Genomic DNA, 19,691 nt, shown 5'->3' with positions numbered 1-19,691 from the left:
ATTAAATCATCTTTTAGTTGTGCTCCACATTTCAGCCACTTGTTCTGTTCGGTGGTTGTTGCAGCTTTTTGTTCGGCTCTTAGTACGTCAAGTGGTATTTGTGTACAACGTTCGGATGTTAAAAGCGTTATCATTTGTTGTGCAGCCTGCTTTGCTGTTTGGTCTGCAAAGTTATTTCCTTTTGTGACAACAGAGTTGTCTTTTTGATGTGCCGCACATTTACAAAGTGCCAATTGTTTTGGCAAGGTGATCACTTCCAATAGAGTCTTCAGTAGGTCACCATGTTGTACTGGGTTACCTGTGGATGTGACCATACCTCTATTTTGCCAAATTCTCGCAAAATGGTGTACTGCTGAGAAAACATACTGGCTATCAGTGTGAATATTTATAGATTGGCCTTTGTGTAGTTCACATGCTCTCATAACTGCTTTCAGTTCTGCACTCTGTGCTGAGTGTGAAGGTGTAAGAGGTTTTGCTTCAATCACACTGTCTGTTGTAGTTACTGCATAACCTACGCAATTTTGGCCAATACTATTTTTAGATGCTGAACCATCTACAAAAATATCACTGAAACCAGGTTGTGGCGTGCTGTGGATGTCAGCACGTGGTTTGGTGTCCTCATCAAGTTTTTCTATACAACAGTGTGGGTCACCCTGTCCTGGCGTAGCTAAAAGTGTGCTTGGGTTTAGCTGGCCGCATTTTTCAATCTGTATATGTGACTGTGATAACAAAATGCCAACATAGGATAGTTGTCTTGCACGAGTCAGATACGATAAGTTGGCTTGCAACAGAATAGAGGTTACTGCATGCGGTACTCTAATTATTAGAGTGTGACCTAATACAATGTCAGCTGACTTTTTTACTGCTTCTGCTGCTGCAGCGCAAGCCTGTACACATGTAGGCAGTCCTGTTGCAACAGAGTCTAATTTACTGGAATAAAATGCCAATGGACGTTGTTTTTCGCCAAAGGCTTGGGTTAACACAGCTTTCATGTACCCCGCTCCACCATCCACATGCAAGTAGAAAGGTTTGCCATAGTCTGGTAGAGCGAGTACAGTGTTTGTTTGTAATGCATTTTTTAAATCTATAAATGCCCTCTCTGCCTCTGGAGTCCACTGTATTTTATCCTTTAATGCTAAGTTTTTTCCATAAATCATGTCTTGTAACGGCTGAACTTCAGCTGCATAATTTGGAATCCAGGTTCTGCAGAAATTGCAGAGACCCAAGAAACTCATCATTTGCTGCTTTGTTAAAGGTTTTGGGGCATTTTGTACAGTCACTTTTCTACTATCTAGTAGTTTCTTTCCTTCTCCCGTGAGCGTATGCCCTAAGTATGTAACCTTTTGGCTCCACAACTGCAGTTTGTGTTGCGAAACCTTGTGCCCCTGTTCAGCCAAATGTTTTAACACAGTTAAGGTGTTCACTCTGCATTGCTCCTGTGTGTGTCCTGTTATCAGGATGTCATCTACGTAAAGCAGATATTGTCCCGGTGCAGGTAACGTACACAGTGACATAGATTGCTTCAATGCTTCGGCATACAATGTTGGGCTATTTTGAAACCCTTGTGGTAGCCTTGTGTATGTGTATCTTTCACCATTAAACGTGAACCCAAAAAGATGCTGTGAGTCAGGGTGCAGGGGCACTGAGAAAAAAGCATTTGACAGGTCAATCACTGAGAACCACTGTTCTTTTGGTGTCACTTGATTTAATATTGTATGTGGATTGGCCACCACTGGTGGTATCGTTTTTGTAATGCTATTAATAGCACGAAGGTCATGTACCAAACGAAATTTTCCTGTATTCGCCTTTTTTATTGGAAAAATGGGAGTGTTACATGATACTTTATCTGACTTGATCAAAATTCCTGCTTGTTCCATATCCATGATGACAGGTTTAATGCCTTCCATAGCTTCTTTAGATAATGGATATTGTGGTTTTACAGGTCTATGTGAAGTAGTTGTTTCCACTCTTATTTGATCTGCATTCTTTATTAAACCTACGTCGGTCGAACCTGAAGACCATAACTCATCAGGCAATTGCTCTAGCTCTGGGTACTTTTCTATTATTAATGAATGTCACTCATTATCATTCTGTGTCATACAGACGTTTGCATCGTCCGATAGATAAGTTGTGGGTATTGTTGTCATTACCCATCCTAATGTGTAGCGCATGCATTTTGTCCTTCTGCCTTGTAGCCAACCTTCCTGAGTTTCCCCTGTCTTCTCATATCTGTCAGTTTCTACACTTCTGAGGACCCGCCCTAAGTCTCTCCAGTCTGTGTTATCATTATGAGCCACTGACACATGTGGGTTTGGCATCCTGTTTACTTCCTGAATTTTCTCGCTCTGTATCACTGAGCACACTGCATTTCCGCTTTTTGTGACATAAAGGTGCTGCAGTGTTAAACGTTGTGGGCCCAGTCTATGGATTTGTGCATCATATTGAGAATCTGGGCCTGGGCTTAATTTATATTGTAGCGTATTGTGATACTCTGTATAAGGAAGTACAACAGATGTAGGTGGCAAATACATTTTGGCTTTTTGTTGTAATGGCTCTAATGAGGGAAGATCTAGGGTCCAGTAGTAATGGGGCTCTGGTCCCGCTTTACAACCATTTGGGCGTGGTTCGGTGCTTTCTATTTCTTCATCATTTAGCATTAATTCTGCATGCATGCCTTGTTCTCCTGGCACTATTCCTATCTTTAGTTTTTTTAGTGCGTCTCTTCCTAACAGATTCATGGGGCATGACGGGTCATAGATGCACTGATTTTTGCATGATCTGCCGCTGTCTCTTAACACTAAAAATAAGGGTTTTGTCAGTCGTTGCACTGTAGTGTGACCTGATGCTGATTTTACTATTAAAGTATCTTCTGAGAATTGTACTTCCTGTGGTTTTCTGTTCAGAACGGTTTTACATGCTCCTGTATCACATAACATCTGCACTGGCTTGCCATTCACATATACTGTCAGCGTAGGTTTGCCTTCTACTTCAGAAACTAATTGATGGACATTAAATACTTCTGCGTCACTTTTGTCATTTTCATTTGGCTTTTTCTCATTTAGTCATTCATTTGAATATTGCCGTTTGTCTATTTTATGTCTGCAATCTCTGGCGAAATGCCCTTCCTTGCCACAAGTCCAGCACGTATTATCTCTTTCTTCACTTCTTCCGCGTAAGTCTGTCTGTCCTACGTATCTCTGGCCCTTTCCTCTAAATCCTCCTCTTCCTCTGCCTCTATTTCCTCTCCTCTGTCCCTGTCTGTTACCTCCAAATCCTCCTGAGAATGCAATAAACCCTGTTTCTGGATCTAATGTAAAAGTACCTGTGCTTGCGTTTTTTTTCTTTATTACACGGAGAGCGTGCTCGGCATGTTGCAATGCGTCGGATAATGGTCCCGTATTCATCGTGACCCAGTGTTTTTCAACATGGGATTTCACTGAGGGTAGCAGGCCATTCAGGAATGCATTTTTTAGCTGCTGTTGGTAAGGACCGTCAGGACCTTCATTATAATCCATTCCTGAATGTTGCCTAAAAACCGGACGCAGCCGATCTAAAAAATCGGACGCTGTTTCATTTTCTTTTTGTTTCACTTCACCAATTTTGCCATAGTCAGCCCTTGGAGCTAATCGTACTCTGATGCGATCATATAAATTTGTGACGGCGGTTTGTAGTTCTTGACTTGCAGGTGCTAAGGGTGTTCCATCAGCGGCGCTACCTGTGAAATCTCCCCTAACCGTTCCCATTTTTAAACCTAGTACGTCTTGTATTACTTGGAACATTTCATGACCGTTTAAATACCACTGTCTTCTGATCATTTCTACCGCATCTCTCCAAAGTATAAAACCTTCATTAAGAGGGGGGACGTCTTTTAACACATTTTGCCTATCTTTTTGTGACCACGGCCGGAATACAAATGTATTTGGGTTATCGCCGCGTTGTACCTCTCCACCTGCTCCACCTTCCCCTGTGGGTTGGCCGTATCTGGGGTTTGGTACTGCTATCATGGGAAAAATGCCGGGAGGACCAGGTGGATCAACATCACCTCCCATATCTAGTCCATAGCGATCTTTTCCTATTTTTTCCTGTGGATTTTCACCTAGTGCTATTTTATCTAACATGTTTTGTGCCTCTGCATAAGGACCAGGTTGAGGTCTGAACGGATCACAGGATTGTTTAAGGGGGGTCGCCGCAGCGGAAGTGGGGGCTGGTTTCACAGCAGCAGAAGTGGGGGTCGGCCTCGCAGCAGCGAGTGGAGCATATGGTGGGGGGTCTAATACCTCTGCCTTTTCTTTTTTCTTTTCTTGTTTCTTTTGTTTATTCTCACATCGTCTATCTGCCTCTCTCTTCCATGCTTGGAAATATACTAATTCTTGCGTGCGTTTACCTTTTTTCTTTAAATTTTTTGTCTCTCCTACTTCTTTCAGTAATGCTTGTTTAAGTTGTAATAATGCAGATGGGCTATATTTTCCTTCCCACGTGGGACATTTGATCTTTTTAGGATTTCTCCATCTTTGCACACTAATTTGTCCGGCGCCTGGATATTGTTTCTCTAGCCACTGTTCGTCAACAGTAAACTTAGTGGGCTGATTACCCATTAAAACAGAACTGCAGAGCCTTCTCTGGTATTAGACTGAAAGAGTGGTTACTGACTACGCCCTTCTACTCCACTCTAATTAGTGGAGCGGTGTCAGTTTTATGAGGCGGAACTCAACCGTTCTCTTTTCTCACCAGTACTTCAGCTACTGACAGGAAATAAAATGACAATAACAATGAGAGTGATTCAGCATCGTATTGTGCTGTTTAAGTCAATTCACTCTCAACACATAGAAAACACAAACATTTAAACAGACATTTTACACAATCGCGCAGACCTTTTCGGCAGGTCAGTCCTAAAGCTTTTATTTTGAAAATCCTTCCGGCGGATTAGTCCCAACGCTTTTATTTTGAAAATCCTTTCGGTGGATTACCCCTACTTTTATAAATCCGTACAGTGGATTAGACTAATTAGATCCTTTCGGTGGATTACCCCTACTTTTATAAATCCGTGCAGTGGATTAGACTAATTACACCCTTTCGGCGGGTGAGACCTAAATTCGTTTTACGCGAGTGTAAGTGAGTGACTTCCTTTACCTTCCCCAGATTCTCTGGCTATGTTGAAAGTCAGCCACTGGATCCCAGCGTCGTGGACCACTTGATAAAACACTGGCCAGGAATCGAATTTTAGCGTCCCTGAACTTTTTCACTCCTACCTAGAGGAGGCTTGTCGACTGATGTCAGTGCAGCTTTCCACGACGGCAGGACACAGCGTCCGATGCTTCCTATCCGGCTCGAAGGACCAAGAAAATGTGAAGAGAAAATTATTAGAAAGGCAAATGAAGTCACACTCAGATATCTAATTTTTACATGCGCATGGGCGGTCACGGTCCGATCTGCTCTGCTTTCAAAGTGCGCACAACAGATGTGACAGAAAAACCGCCCAGGGCTTTCAGAGCATTCTTTATTTATACCAAGCAAGCTTACAAAGAAGTAGGAGTGTCATGTTCAGAATACAAAAACATTTCCATAAAAAGAGAAAAACTGTTCGCTTATCTGCTGAAACAGGAGGTAGCTTGGTATGTATAGAAACTTAAACATTTCCTTAAAAGGAGAGTGAGAGAGAGAGAGAGAACCGTTTAACTTGTCTGTTAACACAGGAGGTAGTATGTATGTCATGGCATTCTTTACACATATGGTTTCAATTTTCCTTCTTGCGGTGGCTCCAATCCACAAGCTCCTATTACATTTAAAATGAAGCTAAAACTTAAACATAACTAAAAAAATCTCTTATCACATATATTCAGTCACCCACTGGCGCTGGCAGGCGACAATTCTAAGTCTGCCAATTGTCCCGCCGAATTCGCGCCACTCTCCAAAGTCTACTCTCAAGACGCTTGAAATGGATGCACAAACTCTGTAACGTACTGTGCATCAAAGCACATCGCTTGCGTGAGGCTACAAGTCACTACCTTCTGATTTCGAGATTCACGGGTGGCAGGCGACAGTTCTACTGCTGAGCCACCAGCCCTTAAAAGTCTGCCAATTGTCCCGCCGAATTCGCGCCACTCTCCAAAGTCTACTCTCAAGACGCTTGAAATGGATGCACAAACTCTGTAACGTACTGTGCATCAAAGCACATCGCTTGCGTGAGGCTACAAGTCACTACCTTCTGATTTCGCGATTCACGGGTGGCAGGCGACAGTTCTACTGCTGAGCCACCAGCCCTTACAAGTCTGCCAATTGTCCCGCCGAATTCGCGCCACTCTCCAAAGTGTCCTCTCAACAACATCTTGACTTAATGCAGATACGATGTCCAACCCAAGTTTGGTTTGCACAGACTTCTTTTTCCAACTTACCAGTCAGGCAAGAATGACTTCAAATTATCTCTCTCAATGGACCCTGTTGGCAAAGGAACTCCAGGCAACCTCCAGAGACTCAGCTCGGGAGCTGCTGATAACCAATTATCAATCCTTGCTCATCCGCTTCCAATGCAAAGACATTCCTAACCCTACCTGGACAAAGTGTCCAAGAAGAAATAACAGGTAGGAGTCATTTGGGAGCCAACGTGTGGTGCCCCGCAATTCTGACCTGAGAAAAGAAAGAGGAATTGTGGTGAAAGTTGGATGAAGTGGTTCCAGAGGGCCGGCACGCATCCATAGGGCAGGATCGCCTGCCACGTGTGAGTCTTGAAATCAAACAGATGGGAAGGCTTTCCACGGGCAATGGCAGAATAATTTGGATTGATCCCTGTTCTAGATCTCGCATCAGAGGAGGCTGAAAATCCACTACAAACGGATGGTTCTTAGGCTCCAGCATCCTCGAAATGGGTAGAAGCGGTACAAAATGGATGGACCAACTCTGTACCAAAACATCTGCCTCGTGTGAGGATCGAACTCACGACCTTCAGATTATGAGACTGACGTGCTGCCTACTGGGCCAACGAGTCTGACAGTCAACCAGAAAATGGACGATTTCTCGAAGCTGCACAGAAAAGAAATTCAGCTTGGACAAACAAAGGCGAGTCCCCAGGTATTTAGGCCTTGAACGGGTTTTGGAGGTGAAGAGTGCCACAGGAGATCCTAAAAACGGTGTTTTGAGCCAGCTCCGGCTTACCTGAAAGGGACAAGCGGTAGACAATGGATGGGTTGCCTTTGCCACGTACTGTGTATCAAGCGAGGCTCAAGACACCATCTCCCCCAAAACGGACCGTTCTTTGAAGCCGTCAACAAATGAAGCAGAGTTGCCAGTTCTTCAAGCCCAGGATGGGCTGCCGTCTTGGAGGTGAAGTGTGTGTGACAGGAGATCCAAAAAATGTGTGGCCGAACTGCGCATCAAAACATGCCTCGCGTGAGGATAGAGCTCAACACCTCCAGTTTTCGAGACTTACGCATGGCAGGCGACAGTTCTACTGCTGAGCCACCAGACCTGAAAAGTCTGCCAATTGTCCCGCCGAATTCGCGCCACTCTCCAAAGTCTACTCTCAAGACGTTTGAAATGGATGCACAAACTCTGTAACGTACTGTGCATCAAAGCACATCGCTTGCGTGAGGCTACAAGTCACTACCTTCTGATTTCGAGATTCACGGGTGGCAGGCGACAGTTCTACTGCTGAGCCACCAGCCCTTACAAGTCTGCCAATTGTCCCGCCGAATTTGCGCCACTCTCCAAAGTCTACTCTCAAGGCGCTTGAAATGGATGCACAAACTCTGTAACGTACTGTGCATCAAAGCAAATCGCTTGCGTGAGGCTACAAGTCACTACCTTCTGATTTCGCGATTCACGGGTGGCAGGCGACAGTTCTACTGCTGAGCCACCAGCCCTTACAAGTCTGCCAATTGTCCCGCCGAATTCGCGCCACTCTCCAAAGTATCCTCTCAACAAAATCTTGACTTAATGCAGATACGATGTCCGACCCAAGTTTGGTTTGCACAGACTTCTTGTTCCAAATCTTGATGCCGTCTGGCCGCGATCGAGAACAAACTTAATGCCCCACAAGGGCCCACGCATAAAGGAACTGTGCATTGGCCGGGAATCGAACCCGGGCCTCCCGCGTGGCAGGCGAGAATTCTACCACTGAACCACCAATGCTCACGGACGTGCCGGTTTTCCCACCGACTTCGCGCCATTGCCCAAGCGCTCCTCTCGAGGCGCAACGGAAAATGTAGCCCGATACAGCCACGCGTCACTCATCAAGAGAACTCTGTCGCAGCTCCCTGATGGCCTAGTGGTTAGGATTCGGAGCTCTCACCGCCACGGCCCGGGTTCGATTCCCGGTCAGGGAAACTGTGTTTCACCCACCTCCGGCTTACCCGAAAGGGACAAGCGGTACACAATGGATGGGTTGCCTTTGCCACGTACTGTGTATCAAGCGAGGCTCAAGACACCATCTTCCCCCAAAACAGACCATTCTTCTTTTGTCTCGTAGTGCCGTCTTAAATTAAATTCCTTAATTACAGCCACATTAGCTCCACTAATAAGACACACGGGTTTACCAGCAATGTCTGTAAACATATATTCAGTCACCCACTGGCGCTGGCAGGCGACAATTCTAAGTCTGCCAATTGTCCTGCCGAATTCACGCCACTGTCAAAAGTCTCTTCTCAACAACATCTTGACTTAATGCAGATACGATGTCCGACCCAAGTTTGGTTTGCACAGACTTCTTGTTCCAAATCTTGATGCCGTCTGGCCGCGACCGAGAACAAACTTAATGCCCCCCAAGGGCCCACGCATAAAGGAACTGTGCATTGGCCGGGAATCGAACCCGGGCCTCCCGCGTGGCAGGCGAGAATTCTACCACTGAACCACCAATGCTCACGGACGTGCCGGTTTTCCCACCGACTTCGCGCCATTGCCCAAGCGCTCCTCTCGAGGCGCAACGGAAAATGTAGCCCGATACAGCCACGCGTCACTCATCAAGACAGCTCTGTCGCAGCTCCCTGATGGTCTAGTGGTCAGGATTCGGCGCTCTCACCGCCGCGGCCCGGGTTCGATTCCCGGTCAGGGAAACTGTGTTTCACCCACCTCCGGCTTACCCGAAAGGGACAAGCGGTACACAATGGATGGGTTGCCTTTGCCACGTACTGTGTATCAAGCGAGGCTCAAGGCACCATCTCCCCCCCAAAACGGACCGTTCTTTGAAGCCGTTAACAAATGAAGCAGAGTTGCCAGTTCTTCAAGCCCAGGATGGGCTGCCGTCTTGGAGGTGAAGTGTGTGTGTGTGTGACAGGAGATCCAAAAAATGTGTGGCCGAACTGCGCATCAAAACATGCCTCGCGTGAGGATAGAGCTCAACACCTCCAGTTTTCGAGACTTACGCATGGCAGACGACAGTTCTACTGCTGAGCCACCAGCCCTTAAAAGTCTGCCAATTGTCCCGCCGAATTCGCGCCACTCTCCAAAGTCTACTCTTAAGACGCTTGAAATGGATGCACAAACTCTGTAACGTACTGTGCATCAAAGAACATCGCTTGCGTGAGGCTACAAGTCACTACCTTCTGATTTCGAGATTCACGGGTGGCAGGCGACAGTTCTACTGCTGAGCCACCAGCCCTTACAAGTCTGCCAATTGTCCCGCCGAATTCGCGCCACTCTCCAAAGTATCCTCTCAACAAAATCTTGACTTAATGCAGATACGATGTCCGACTCAAGTTTGGTTTGCACAGACTTCTTGTTCCAAATCTTGATGCCGTCTGGCCGTGACCGAGAACAAACTTAATGCCCCCCAAGGGCCCACACATAAAGGAACTGTGCATTGGCCGGGAATCGAAACCGGGCCTCCCGCGTGGCAGGCTAGAATTCTACCACTGAACCACCAATGCTCACGGACGTGCCGGTTTTCCCACCGACTTTGCGCCATTGCCCAAGCGCTCCTCTCGAGGCGCAACGGAAAATGTAGCCCGATACAGCCACGCGTCACTCATCAAGAGAGCTCTGTCGCAGCTCCCTGATGGTCTAGTGGTCAGGATTCGGCGCTCTCACCGCCGCGGCCCGGGTTCGATTCCCGGTCAGGGAAACTGTGTTTCACCCACCTCCGGCTTACCCGAAAGGGACAAGCGGTACACAATGGATGGGTTGCCTTTGCCACGTACTGTGTATCAAGCGAGGCTCAAGGCACCATCTCCCCCCAAAACGGACCGTTCTTTGAAGCCGTCAACAAATGAAGCAGAGTTACCAGTCCTTCAAGCCCAGGATGGGCTGCCGTCTTGGAGGTGAAGTGTGTGACAGGAGATCCAAAAAATGTGTGGCCGAACTGCGCATCAAAACATGCCTCGCGTGAGGATAGAGCTCAACACCTCCAGTTTTCGAGACTTACGCATGGCAGACGACAGTTCTACTGCTGAGCCACCAGCCCTTAAAAGTCTGCCAATTGTCCCGCCGAATTCGCGCCACTCCCCAAAGTCTACTCTCAAGACGCTTGAAATGGATGCACAAACTCTGTAAAGTACTGTGCATCAAAGCACATCGCTTGCGTGAGGCTACAAGTCACTACCTTCTGATTTCGAGATTCACGGGTGGCAGGCGACAGTTCTACTGCTGAGCCACCAGCCCTTACAAGTCTGCCAATTGTCCCGCCGAATTCGCGTCACTCTCCAAAGTGTCCTCTCAACAACATCTTGACTTAATGCAGATACGATGTCCGACCCAAGTTTGGTTTGCACAGACTTCTTGTTCCAAATCTTGATGCCGTCTGGCCGCGATCGAGAACAAACTTAATGCCCCACAAGGGCCCACGCATAAATGAACTGTGCATTGGCCGGGAATCGAACCCGGGCCTCCCGCGTTTTCTCAAGACGCTTGAAATGGATGCACAAACTCTGTAACGTACTGTGCATCAAAGCACATCGCTTGCGTGAGGCTACAAGTCACTACCTTCTGATTTCGCGATTCACGGGTGGCAGGCGACAGTTCTACTGCTGAGCCACCAGCCCTTACAAGTCTGCCAATTGTCCCGCCGAATTCGCGTCACTCTCCAAAGTGTCCTCTCAACAACATCTTAACTTAATGCAGATACGATGTCCAACCCAAGTTTGGTTTGCACAGACTTCTTGTTCCAACTTACCAGTCAGTTAAGAATGACTTCAAATTATCTCTCTCAATGGACCCTGTTGGCAAAGGAACTCCAGGCAACCTCCAGAGACTCAGCTCGGGAGCTGCTGATAACCAATTATCAATCCTTGCTCATCCGCTTCCAATGCAAAGACATTCCTAACCCTACCTGGACAAAGTGTCCAAGAAGAAATAACAGGTAGGAGTCATTTGGGAGCCAACGTGTGGTGCCCCGCAATTCTGACCTGAGAAAAGAAAGAGGAATTGTGGTGAAAGTTGGATGAAGTGGTTCCAGAGGGCCGGCACGCATCCATAGGGCAGGATCGCCTGCCACGTGTGAGTCTTGAAATCAAACAGATGGGAAGGCTTTCCACGGGCAATGGCAGAATAATTTGGATTGATCCCTGTTCTAGATCTCGCATCAGAGGAGGCTGAAAATCCACTACAAACGGATGGTTCTTAGGCTCCAGCATCCTCGAAATGGGTAGAAGCGGTACAAAATGGATGGACCAACTCTGTACCAAAAGACCTGCCTCGTGTGAGGATCGAACTCACGACCTTCAGATTATGAGACTGACGCGCTGCCTACTGCGCCAACGAGGCTGACAGTCAACCAGAAAATGGACGAATTCCCGAAGCTGCACAGAAAAGCAATTCAGCTTGGACAAACAAAGGCGAGTCCCCAGGTAGTTGGGCCTTGAATGGGTTTTGGAGGTGAAGAGTGCCACAGGAGATCCTAAAAACGGTGTTTTGAGCCAGCTCCGGCTTACCTGAAAGGGACAAGCGGTAGACAATGGATGGGTTGCCTTTGCCACGTACTGTGTATCAAGCGAGGCTAAAGACACCATCTTCCCCCAAAACGGACCATTCTTCTTTTGTCTCGTAGTGCCGTCTTAAATTAAATTCCTTAATTACAGCTACATTAGCTCCACTAATAAGACACATGGGTTTACCAGCAATGTCTGTAAACATATATTCAGTCACCCACTGGCGCTGGCAGGCGACAATTCTAAGTCTGCCAATTGTCCCGCCGAATTCGCGCCACTGTCCAAAGTGTCTTCTCAACAACATCTTGACTTAATGCAGATACGATGCCTGACCCAAGTTTGGTTTGCACAGACTTCTTGTTCCAAATCTTGATGCCGTCTGGCCGTGACCGAGAACAAACTTAATGCCCCCCAAGGGCCCACACATAAAGGAACTGTGCATTGGCCGGGAATCGAACCCGGGCCTCCCGCGTGGCAGGCGAGAATTCTACCACTGAACCACCAATGCTCACAGACGTGCTGGTTTTCCCACCGACTTCACGCCATTGCCCAAGCGCTCCTCTCGAGGCGCAACGGAAAATGTAGCCCGATACAGCCACGCGTCACTCATCAAGAGAGCTCTGTCGCAGCTCCCTGATGGTCTAGTGGTCAGGATTCGGCGCTCTCACCGCCGCGGCCCGGGTTCGATTCCCGGTCAGGGAAACTGTGTTTCACCCACCTCCGGCTTACCCGAAAGGGACAAGCGGTACACAATGGATGGGTTGCCTTTGCAACGTACTGTGTATCAAGCGAGGCTCAAGGCACCATCTCCCCCCAAAACGGACCGTTCTTTGAAGCCGTCAACAAATGAAGCAGAGTTGCCATTCCTTCAAGCCCAGGATGGGCTGCCGTCTTGGAGGTGAAGTGTGTGACAGGAGATCCAAAAAATGTGTGGCCGAACTGCGCATCAAAACATGCCTCGTGTGAGGATAGAGCTCAACACCTCCAGTTTTCGAGACTTACGCATGGCAGACGACAGTTCTACTGCTGAGCCACCAGCCCTTAAAAGTCTGCCAATTGTCCCGCCGAATTCGCGCCACTCCCCAAAGTCTACTCTCAAGACGCTTGAAATGGATGCACAAACTCTGTAAAGTACTGTGCATCAAAGCACATCGCTTGCGTGAGGCTACAAGTCACTACCTTCTGATTTCGAGATTCACGGGTGGCAGGCGACAGTTCTACTGCTGAGCCACCAGCCCTTACAAGTCTGCCAATTGTCCCGCCGAATTCGCGCCACTCTCCAAAGTCTACTCCCAAGATGCTTGAAATGGATGCACAAACTCTGTAAAGTACTGTGCATCAAAGCACATCGCTTGCGTGAGGCTACAAGTCACTACCTTCTGATTTCGAGATTCACGGGTGGCAGGCGACAGTTCTACTGCTGAGCCACCAGCCCTTAAAAGTCTGCCAATTGTCCCGCCGAATTCGCGCCACTCTCAAGACGCTTGAAATGGATGCACAAACTCTGTAACGTACTGTGCATCAAAGCACATCGCTTGCGTGAGGCTACAAGTCACTACCTTCTGATTTCGAGATTCACGGGTGGCAGGCGACAGTTCTACTGCTGAGCCACCAGCCCTTACAAGTCTGCCAATTGTCCCGCCGAATTCGCGTCACTCTCCAAAGTCTACTCTCAAGACACTTGAAATGGATGCACAAACTCTGTAAAGTACTGTGCATCAAAGCACATCGCTTGCGTGAGGCTACAAGTCACTACCTTCTGATTTCGAGATTCACGGGTGGCAGGCGACAGTTCTACTGCTGAGCCACCAGCCCTTACAAGTCTGCCAATTGTCCCGCCGAATTCGCGTCACTCTCCAAAGTGTCCTCTCAACAACATCTTGACTTAATGCAGATACGATGTCCAACCCAAGTTTGGTTTGCACAGACTTCTTGTTCCAACTTACCAGTCAGGCAAGAATGACTTCAAATTATCTCTCTCAATGGACCCTGTTGGCAAAGGAACTCCAGGCAACCTCCAGAGACTCAGCTCGGGAGCTGCTGATAACCAATTATCAATCCTTGCTCATCCGCTTCCAATGCAAAGACATTCCTAACCCTACCTGGACAAAGTGTCCAAGAAGAAATAACAGGTAGGAGTCATTTGGGAGCCAACGTGTGGTGCCCCGCAATTCTGACCTGAGAAAAGAAAGAGGAATTGTGGTGAAAGTTGGATGAAGTGGTTCCAGAGGGCCGGCACGCATCCATAGGGCAGGATCGCCTGCCACGTGTGAGTCTTGAAATCAAACAGATGGGAAGGCTTTCCACGGGCAATGGCAGAATAATTTGGATTATTCCCTGTTCTAGATCTCGCATCAGAGGAGGCTGAAAATCCACTACAAACGGATGGTTCTTAGGCTCCAGCATCCTCGAAATGGGTAGAAGCGGTACAAAATGGATGGACCAACTCTGTACCAAAACACCTGCCTCGTGTGAGGATCGAACTCACGACCTTCAGATTATGAGACTGACGCGCTGCCTACTGCGCCAACGAGGCTGACAGTCAACCAGAAAATGGACGATTTCTCGAAGCTGCACAGAAAAGAAATTCAGCTTGGACAAACAAAGGCGAGTCCCCAGGTAGTTGGGCCTTGAATGGGTTTTGGAGGTGAAGAGTGCCACAGGAGATCCTAAAAACGGTGTTTTGAGCCAGCTCCGGCTTACCTGAAAGGGACAAGCGGTAGACAATGGATGGGTTGCCTTTGCCACGTACTGTGTATCAAGCGAGGCTAAAGACACCATCTTCCCCCAAAACGGACCATTCTTCTTTTGTCTCGTAGTGCCGTCTTAAATTAAATTCCTTAATTACAGCTACATTAGCTCCACTAATAAGACACATGGGTTTACCAGCAATGTCTGTAAACATATATTCAGTCACCCACTGGCGCTGGCAGGCGACAATTCTAAGTCTGCCAATTGTCCCGCCGAATTCGCGGCACTGTCCAAAGTCTCTTCTCAACAACATCTTGACTTAATGCAGATACGATGCCCGACCCAAGTTTGGTTTGCACAGACTTCTTGTTCCAAATCTTGATGCCGTCTGGCCGCGACCGAGAACAAACTTAATGCCCCCCAAGGGCCCACACATAAAGGAACTGTGCATTGGCCGGGAATCGAACCCGGGCCTCCCGCGTGGCAGGCGAGAATTCTACCACTGAACCACCAATGCTCACAGACGTGCTGGTTTTCCCACCGACTTCACGCCATTGCCCAAGCGCTCCTCTCGAGGCGCAACGGAAAATGTAGCCCGATACAGCCACGCGTCACTCATCAAGACCGCTCTGTCGCAGCTCCCTGATGGTCTAGTGGTCAGGATTCGGCGCTCTCACCGCCGCGGCCCGGGTTCGATTCCCGGTCAGGGAAACTGTGTTTCACCCACCTCCGGCTTACCCGAAAGGGACAAGCGGTACACAATGGATGGGTTGCCTTTGCCACGTACTGTGTATCAAGCGAGGCTCAAGGCACCATCTCCCCCCAAAACGGACCGTTCTTTGAAGCCGTCAACAAATGAAGCAGAGTTGCCAGTCCTTCAAGCCCAGGATGGGCTGCCGTCTTGGAGGTGAAGTGTGTGACAGGAGATCCAAAAAATGTGTGGCCGAACTGCGCATCAAAACATGCCTCGCGTGAGGATAGAGCTCAACACCTCCAGTTTTCGAGACTTACGCATGGCAGACGACAGTTCTACTGCTGAGCCACCAGCCCTTAAAAGTCTGCCAATTGTCCCGCCGAATTCGCGCCACTCCCCAAAGTCTACTCTCAAGACGCTTGAAATGGATGCACAAACTCTGTAAAGTACTGTGCATCAAAGCACATCGCTTGCGTGAGGCTACAAGTCACTACCTTCTGATTTCGAGATTCACGGGTGGCAGGCGACAGTTCTACTGCTGAGCCACCAGCCCTTACAAGTCTGCCAATTGTCCCGCCGAATTCGCGCCACTCTCCAAAGTCTACTCCCAAGATGCTTGAAATGGATGCACAAACTCTGTAAAGTACTGTGCATCAAAGCACATCGCTTGCGTGAGGCTACAAGTCACTACCTTCTGATTTCGAGATTCACGGGTGGCAGGCGACAGTTCTACTGCTGAGCCACCAGCCCTTAAAAGTCTGCCAATTGTCCCGCCGAATTCGCGCCACTCTCAAGACGCTTGAAATGGATGCACAAACTCTGTAACGTACTGTGCATCAAAGCACATCGCTTGCGTGAAGCTACAAGTCACTACCTTCTGATTTCGAGATTCACGGGTGGCAGGCGACAGTTCTACTGCTGAGCCACCAGCCCTTACAAGTCTGCCAATTGTCCCGCCGAATTCGCGCCACTCTCCAAAGTGTCCTCTCAACAACATCTTGACTTAATGCAGATACGATGTCCAACCCAAGTTTGGTTTGCACAGACTTCTTGTTCCAACTTACCAGTCAGGCAAGAATGACTTCAAATTATCTCTCTCAATGGACCCTGTTGGCAAAGGAACTCCAGGCAACCTCCAGAGACTCAGCTCGGGAGCTGCTGATAACCAATTATCAATCCTTGCTCATCCGCTTCCAATGCAAAGACATTCCTAACCCTACCTGGACAAAGTGTCCAAGAAGAAATAACAGGTAGGAGTCATTTGGGAGCCAACGTGTGGTGCCCCGCAATTCTGACCTGAGAAAAGAAAGAGGAATTGTGGTGAAAGTTGGATGAAGTGGTTCCAGAGGGCCGGCACGCATCCATAGGGCAGGATCGCCTGCCACGTGTGAGTCTTGAAATCAAACAGATGGGAAGGCTTTCCACGGGCAATGGCAGAATAATTTGGATTGATCCCTGTTCTAGATCTCGCATCAGAGGAGGCTGAAAATCCACTACAAACGGATGGTTCTTAGGCTCCAGCATCCTCGAAATGGGTAGAAGCGGTACAAAATGGATGGACCAACTCTGTACCAAAAGACCTGCCTCGTGTGAGGATCGAACTCACGACCTTGAGATTATGAGACTGACGCGCTGCCTACTGCGCCAACGAGGCTGACAGTCAATCAGAAAATGGACGAATTCCCGAAGCTGCACAGAAAAGCAATTCCGCTTGGACAAACAAAGGCGAGTCCCCAGGTAGTTGGGCCTTGAATGGGTTTTGGAGGTGAAGAGTGCCACAGGAGATCCTAAAAACGGTGTTTTGAGCCAGCTCCGGCTTACCTGAAAGGGACAAGCGGTAGACAATGGATGGGTTGCCTTTGCCACGTACTGTGTATCAAGCGAGGCTCAAGACACCATCTTCCCCCAAAACGGACCATTCTTCTTTTGTCTCGTAGTGCCGTCTTAAATTAAATTCCTTAATTACAGCTACATTAGCTCCACTAATAAGACACATGGGTTTACCAGCAATGTCTGTAAACATATATTCAGTCACCCACTGGCGCTGGCAGGGGACAATTCTAAGTCTGCCAATTGTCCCGCCGAATTCGCGGCACTGTCCAAAGTCTCTTCTCAACAACATCTTGACTTAATGCAGATACGATGCCCGACCCAAGTTTGGTTTGCACAGACTTCTTGTTCCAAATCTTGATGCCGTCTGGCCGCGACCGAGAACAAACTTAATGCCCCCCAAGGACACACGCATAAAGGAACTGTGCATTGGCCGGGAATCGAACCCGGGCCTCCCGCGTGGCAGGCGAGAATTCTACCACTGAACCACCAATGCTCACAGTCGTGCTGGTTTTCCCACCGACTTCACGCCATTGCCCAAGCGCTCCTCTCGAGGCGCAACGGAAAATGTAGCCCGATACAGCCACGCGTCACTCATCAAGACAGCTCTGTCGCAGCTCCCTGATGGTCTAGTGGTCAGGATTCGGCGCTCTCACCGCCGCGGCCTGGGTTCGATTCCCGGTCAGGGAAACTGTGTTTCACCCACCTCCGGCTTACCCGAAAGGGACAAGCGGTACACAATGGATGGGTTGCCTTTGCCACGTACTGTGTATCAAGCGAAGCTCAAGGCACCATCTCCCCCCAAAACGGACCGTTCTTTGAAGCCGTCAACAAATGAAGCAGAGTTGCCAGTTCTTCAAGCCCAGGATGGGCTGCCGTCTTGGAGGTGAAGTGTGTGTGTGACAGGAGATCCAAAAAATGTGTGGCCGAACTGCGCATCAAAACATGCCTCGCGTGAGGATAGAGCTCAACACCTCCAGTTTTCGAGACTTACGCATGGCAGGCGACAGTTCTACTGCTGAGCCACCAGCCCTTAAAAGTCTGCCGAATTCGCGCCGCTCTCCAAAGTGTCCTCTCAACAACATCTTGACTTAATGCAGATACGATGTCCAACCCAAGTTTGGTTTGCACAGACTTCTTGTTCCAACTTACCAGTCAGGCAAGAATGACTTCAAATTATCTCTCTCAATGGACCCTGTTGGCAAAGGAACTCCAGGCAACCTCCAGAGACTCAGCTCGGGAGCTGCTGATAACCAATTATCAATCCTTGCTCATCCGCTTCCAATGCAAAGACATTCCTAACCCTACCTGGACAAAGTGTCCAAGAAGAAATAACAGGTAGGAGTCATTTGGGAGCCAACGTGTGGTGCCCCGCAATTCTGACCTGAGAAAAGAAAGAGGAATTGTGGTGAAAGTTGGATGAAGTGGTTCCAGAGGGCCGGCACGCATCCATAGGGCAGGATCGCCTGCCACGTGTGAGTCTTGAAATCAAACAGATGGGAAGGCTTTCCACGGGCAATGGCAGAATAATTTGGATTGATCCCTGTTCTAGATCTCGCATCAGAGGAGGCTGAAAATCCACTACAAACGGATGGTTCTTAGGCTCCAGCATCCTCGAAATGGGTAGAAGCGGTACAAAATGGATGGACCAACTCTGTACCAAAACACCTGCCTCCTGTGAGGATCGAACTCACGACCTTCAGATTATGAGACTGACGCGCTGCCTACTGCGCCAACAAGGCTGACAGTCAACCAGAAAATGGACGATTTCTCGAAGCTGCACAGAAAAGAAATTCAGCTTGGACAAACAAAGGCGAGTCCCCAGGTATTTAGGCCTTGAACGGGTTTTGGAGGTGAAGAGTGCCACAGGAGATCCTAAAAACGGTGTTTTGAGCCAGCTCCGGCTTACCTGAAAGGGACAAGCGGTAGACAATGGATGGGTTGCCTTTGCCACGTACTGTGTATCAAGCGAGGCTCAAGACACCATCTTCCCCCAAAACGGACCATTCTTCTTTTGTCTCGTAGTGCCGTCTTAAATTAAATTCCTTAATTACAGCCACATTAGCTCCACTAATAAGACACACGGGTTTACCAGCAATGTCTGTAAACATATATTCAGTCACCCACTGGCGCTGGCAGGCGATTATTCTAAGTCTGCCAATTGTCCCGCCGAATTCACGCCACTGTCCAAAGTCTCTTCTCAACAACATCTTGACTTAATGCAGATACGATGTCCGACCCAAGTTTGGTTTGCACAGACTTCTTGTTCCAAATCTTGATGCCGTCTGGCCGCGACCGAGAACAAACTTAATGCCCCACAAGGGCCCACGCATAAAGGAACTGTGCATTGGCCGGGAATCGAACCCGAGCCTCCCGCGTGGCAGGCGAGAATTCTACCACTGAACCACCAATGCTCACGGACGTGCCAGTTTTCCCACCGACTTCGCGCCATTGCCCAAGCGCTCCTCTCGAGGCGCAACGGAAAATGTAGCCCGATACAGCCACGCGTCACTCATCAAGAGAGCTCTGTCGCAGCTCCTTGATGGTCTAGTGGTCAGGATTCGGCGCTCTCACCGCCGCGGCCCGGGTTCGATTCCCGGTCAGGGAAACTGTGTTTCACCCAC

At 48.6% G+C, this 19,691-nt stretch overlaps 18 non-coding genes across 18 annotated transcripts; 7 read left to right on the top strand and 11 right to left on the bottom strand.

The window, feature by feature from the left end:
* Positions 1-8,053: 8,053 nt before the first annotated feature.
* On the bottom strand, positions 8,054-8,124 carry trnag-gcc (transfer RNA glycine (anticodon GCC)). The gene has a single exon. It is a non-coding gene; the product is annotated as a tRNA-Gly (tRNA).
* Positions 8,125-8,246: 122 nt separating this feature from the next.
* Positions 8,247-8,318, top strand: trnae-cuc (transfer RNA glutamic acid (anticodon CUC)). The gene has a single exon. It is a non-coding gene; the product is annotated as a tRNA-Glu (tRNA).
* Positions 8,319-8,779: 461 nt separating this feature from the next.
* Positions 8,780-8,850, bottom strand: trnag-gcc (transfer RNA glycine (anticodon GCC)). The gene has a single exon. It is a non-coding gene; the product is annotated as a tRNA-Gly (tRNA).
* A 122-nt stretch (positions 8,851-8,972) lies between these two features.
* trnae-cuc (transfer RNA glutamic acid (anticodon CUC)) lies at positions 8,973-9,044 on the top strand. The gene has a single exon. It is a non-coding gene; the product is annotated as a tRNA-Glu (tRNA).
* A 742-nt stretch (positions 9,045-9,786) lies between these two features.
* On the bottom strand, positions 9,787-9,857 carry trnag-gcc (transfer RNA glycine (anticodon GCC)). The gene has a single exon. It is a non-coding gene; the product is annotated as a tRNA-Gly (tRNA).
* A 122-nt stretch (positions 9,858-9,979) lies between these two features.
* On the top strand, positions 9,980-10,051 carry trnae-cuc (transfer RNA glutamic acid (anticodon CUC)). The gene has a single exon. It is a non-coding gene; the product is annotated as a tRNA-Glu (tRNA).
* A 1,564-nt stretch (positions 10,052-11,615) lies between these two features.
* On the bottom strand, positions 11,616-11,688 carry trnam-cau (transfer RNA methionine (anticodon CAU)). The gene has a single exon. It is a non-coding gene; the product is annotated as a tRNA-Met (tRNA).
* A 601-nt stretch (positions 11,689-12,289) lies between these two features.
* Positions 12,290-12,360, bottom strand: trnag-gcc (transfer RNA glycine (anticodon GCC)). Its single transcript has one exon. It is a non-coding gene; the product is annotated as a tRNA-Gly (tRNA).
* Positions 12,361-12,482: 122 nt separating this feature from the next.
* trnae-cuc (transfer RNA glutamic acid (anticodon CUC)) lies at positions 12,483-12,554 on the top strand. Its single transcript has one exon. It is a non-coding gene; the product is annotated as a tRNA-Glu (tRNA).
* Positions 12,555-14,315: 1,761 nt separating this feature from the next.
* On the bottom strand, positions 14,316-14,388 carry trnam-cau (transfer RNA methionine (anticodon CAU)). The gene has a single exon. It is a non-coding gene; the product is annotated as a tRNA-Met (tRNA).
* A 601-nt stretch (positions 14,389-14,989) lies between these two features.
* Positions 14,990-15,060, bottom strand: trnag-gcc (transfer RNA glycine (anticodon GCC)). The gene has a single exon. It is a non-coding gene; the product is annotated as a tRNA-Gly (tRNA).
* Positions 15,061-15,182: 122 nt separating this feature from the next.
* On the top strand, positions 15,183-15,254 carry trnae-cuc (transfer RNA glutamic acid (anticodon CUC)). Its single transcript has one exon. It is a non-coding gene; the product is annotated as a tRNA-Glu (tRNA).
* Positions 15,255-16,818: 1,564 nt separating this feature from the next.
* trnam-cau (transfer RNA methionine (anticodon CAU)) lies at positions 16,819-16,891 on the bottom strand. Its single transcript has one exon. It is a non-coding gene; the product is annotated as a tRNA-Met (tRNA).
* Positions 16,892-17,492: 601 nt separating this feature from the next.
* Positions 17,493-17,563, bottom strand: trnag-gcc (transfer RNA glycine (anticodon GCC)). Its single transcript has one exon. It is a non-coding gene; the product is annotated as a tRNA-Gly (tRNA).
* Positions 17,564-17,685: 122 nt separating this feature from the next.
* Positions 17,686-17,757, top strand: trnae-cuc (transfer RNA glutamic acid (anticodon CUC)). The gene has a single exon. It is a non-coding gene; the product is annotated as a tRNA-Glu (tRNA).
* Positions 17,758-18,736: 979 nt separating this feature from the next.
* Positions 18,737-18,809, bottom strand: trnam-cau (transfer RNA methionine (anticodon CAU)). Its single transcript has one exon. It is a non-coding gene; the product is annotated as a tRNA-Met (tRNA).
* Positions 18,810-19,410: 601 nt separating this feature from the next.
* trnag-gcc (transfer RNA glycine (anticodon GCC)) lies at positions 19,411-19,481 on the bottom strand. The gene has a single exon. It is a non-coding gene; the product is annotated as a tRNA-Gly (tRNA).
* A 122-nt stretch (positions 19,482-19,603) lies between these two features.
* trnae-cuc (transfer RNA glutamic acid (anticodon CUC)) lies at positions 19,604-19,675 on the top strand. The gene has a single exon. It is a non-coding gene; the product is annotated as a tRNA-Glu (tRNA).
* The last annotated feature ends 16 nt before the right edge of the window (positions 19,676-19,691 follow it).

Source organism: Perissodus microlepis, chromosome 23 (assembly GCF_051167445.1).
Source record: "Perissodus microlepis isolate ML-2025 ecotype Zambia chromosome 23, ASM5116744v1, whole genome shotgun sequence".
Lineage (NCBI taxonomy): Eukaryota > Metazoa > Chordata > Actinopteri > Cichliformes > Cichlidae > Perissodus > Perissodus microlepis.
This window is presented reverse-complemented; position numbering and strand designations above follow the sequence as displayed.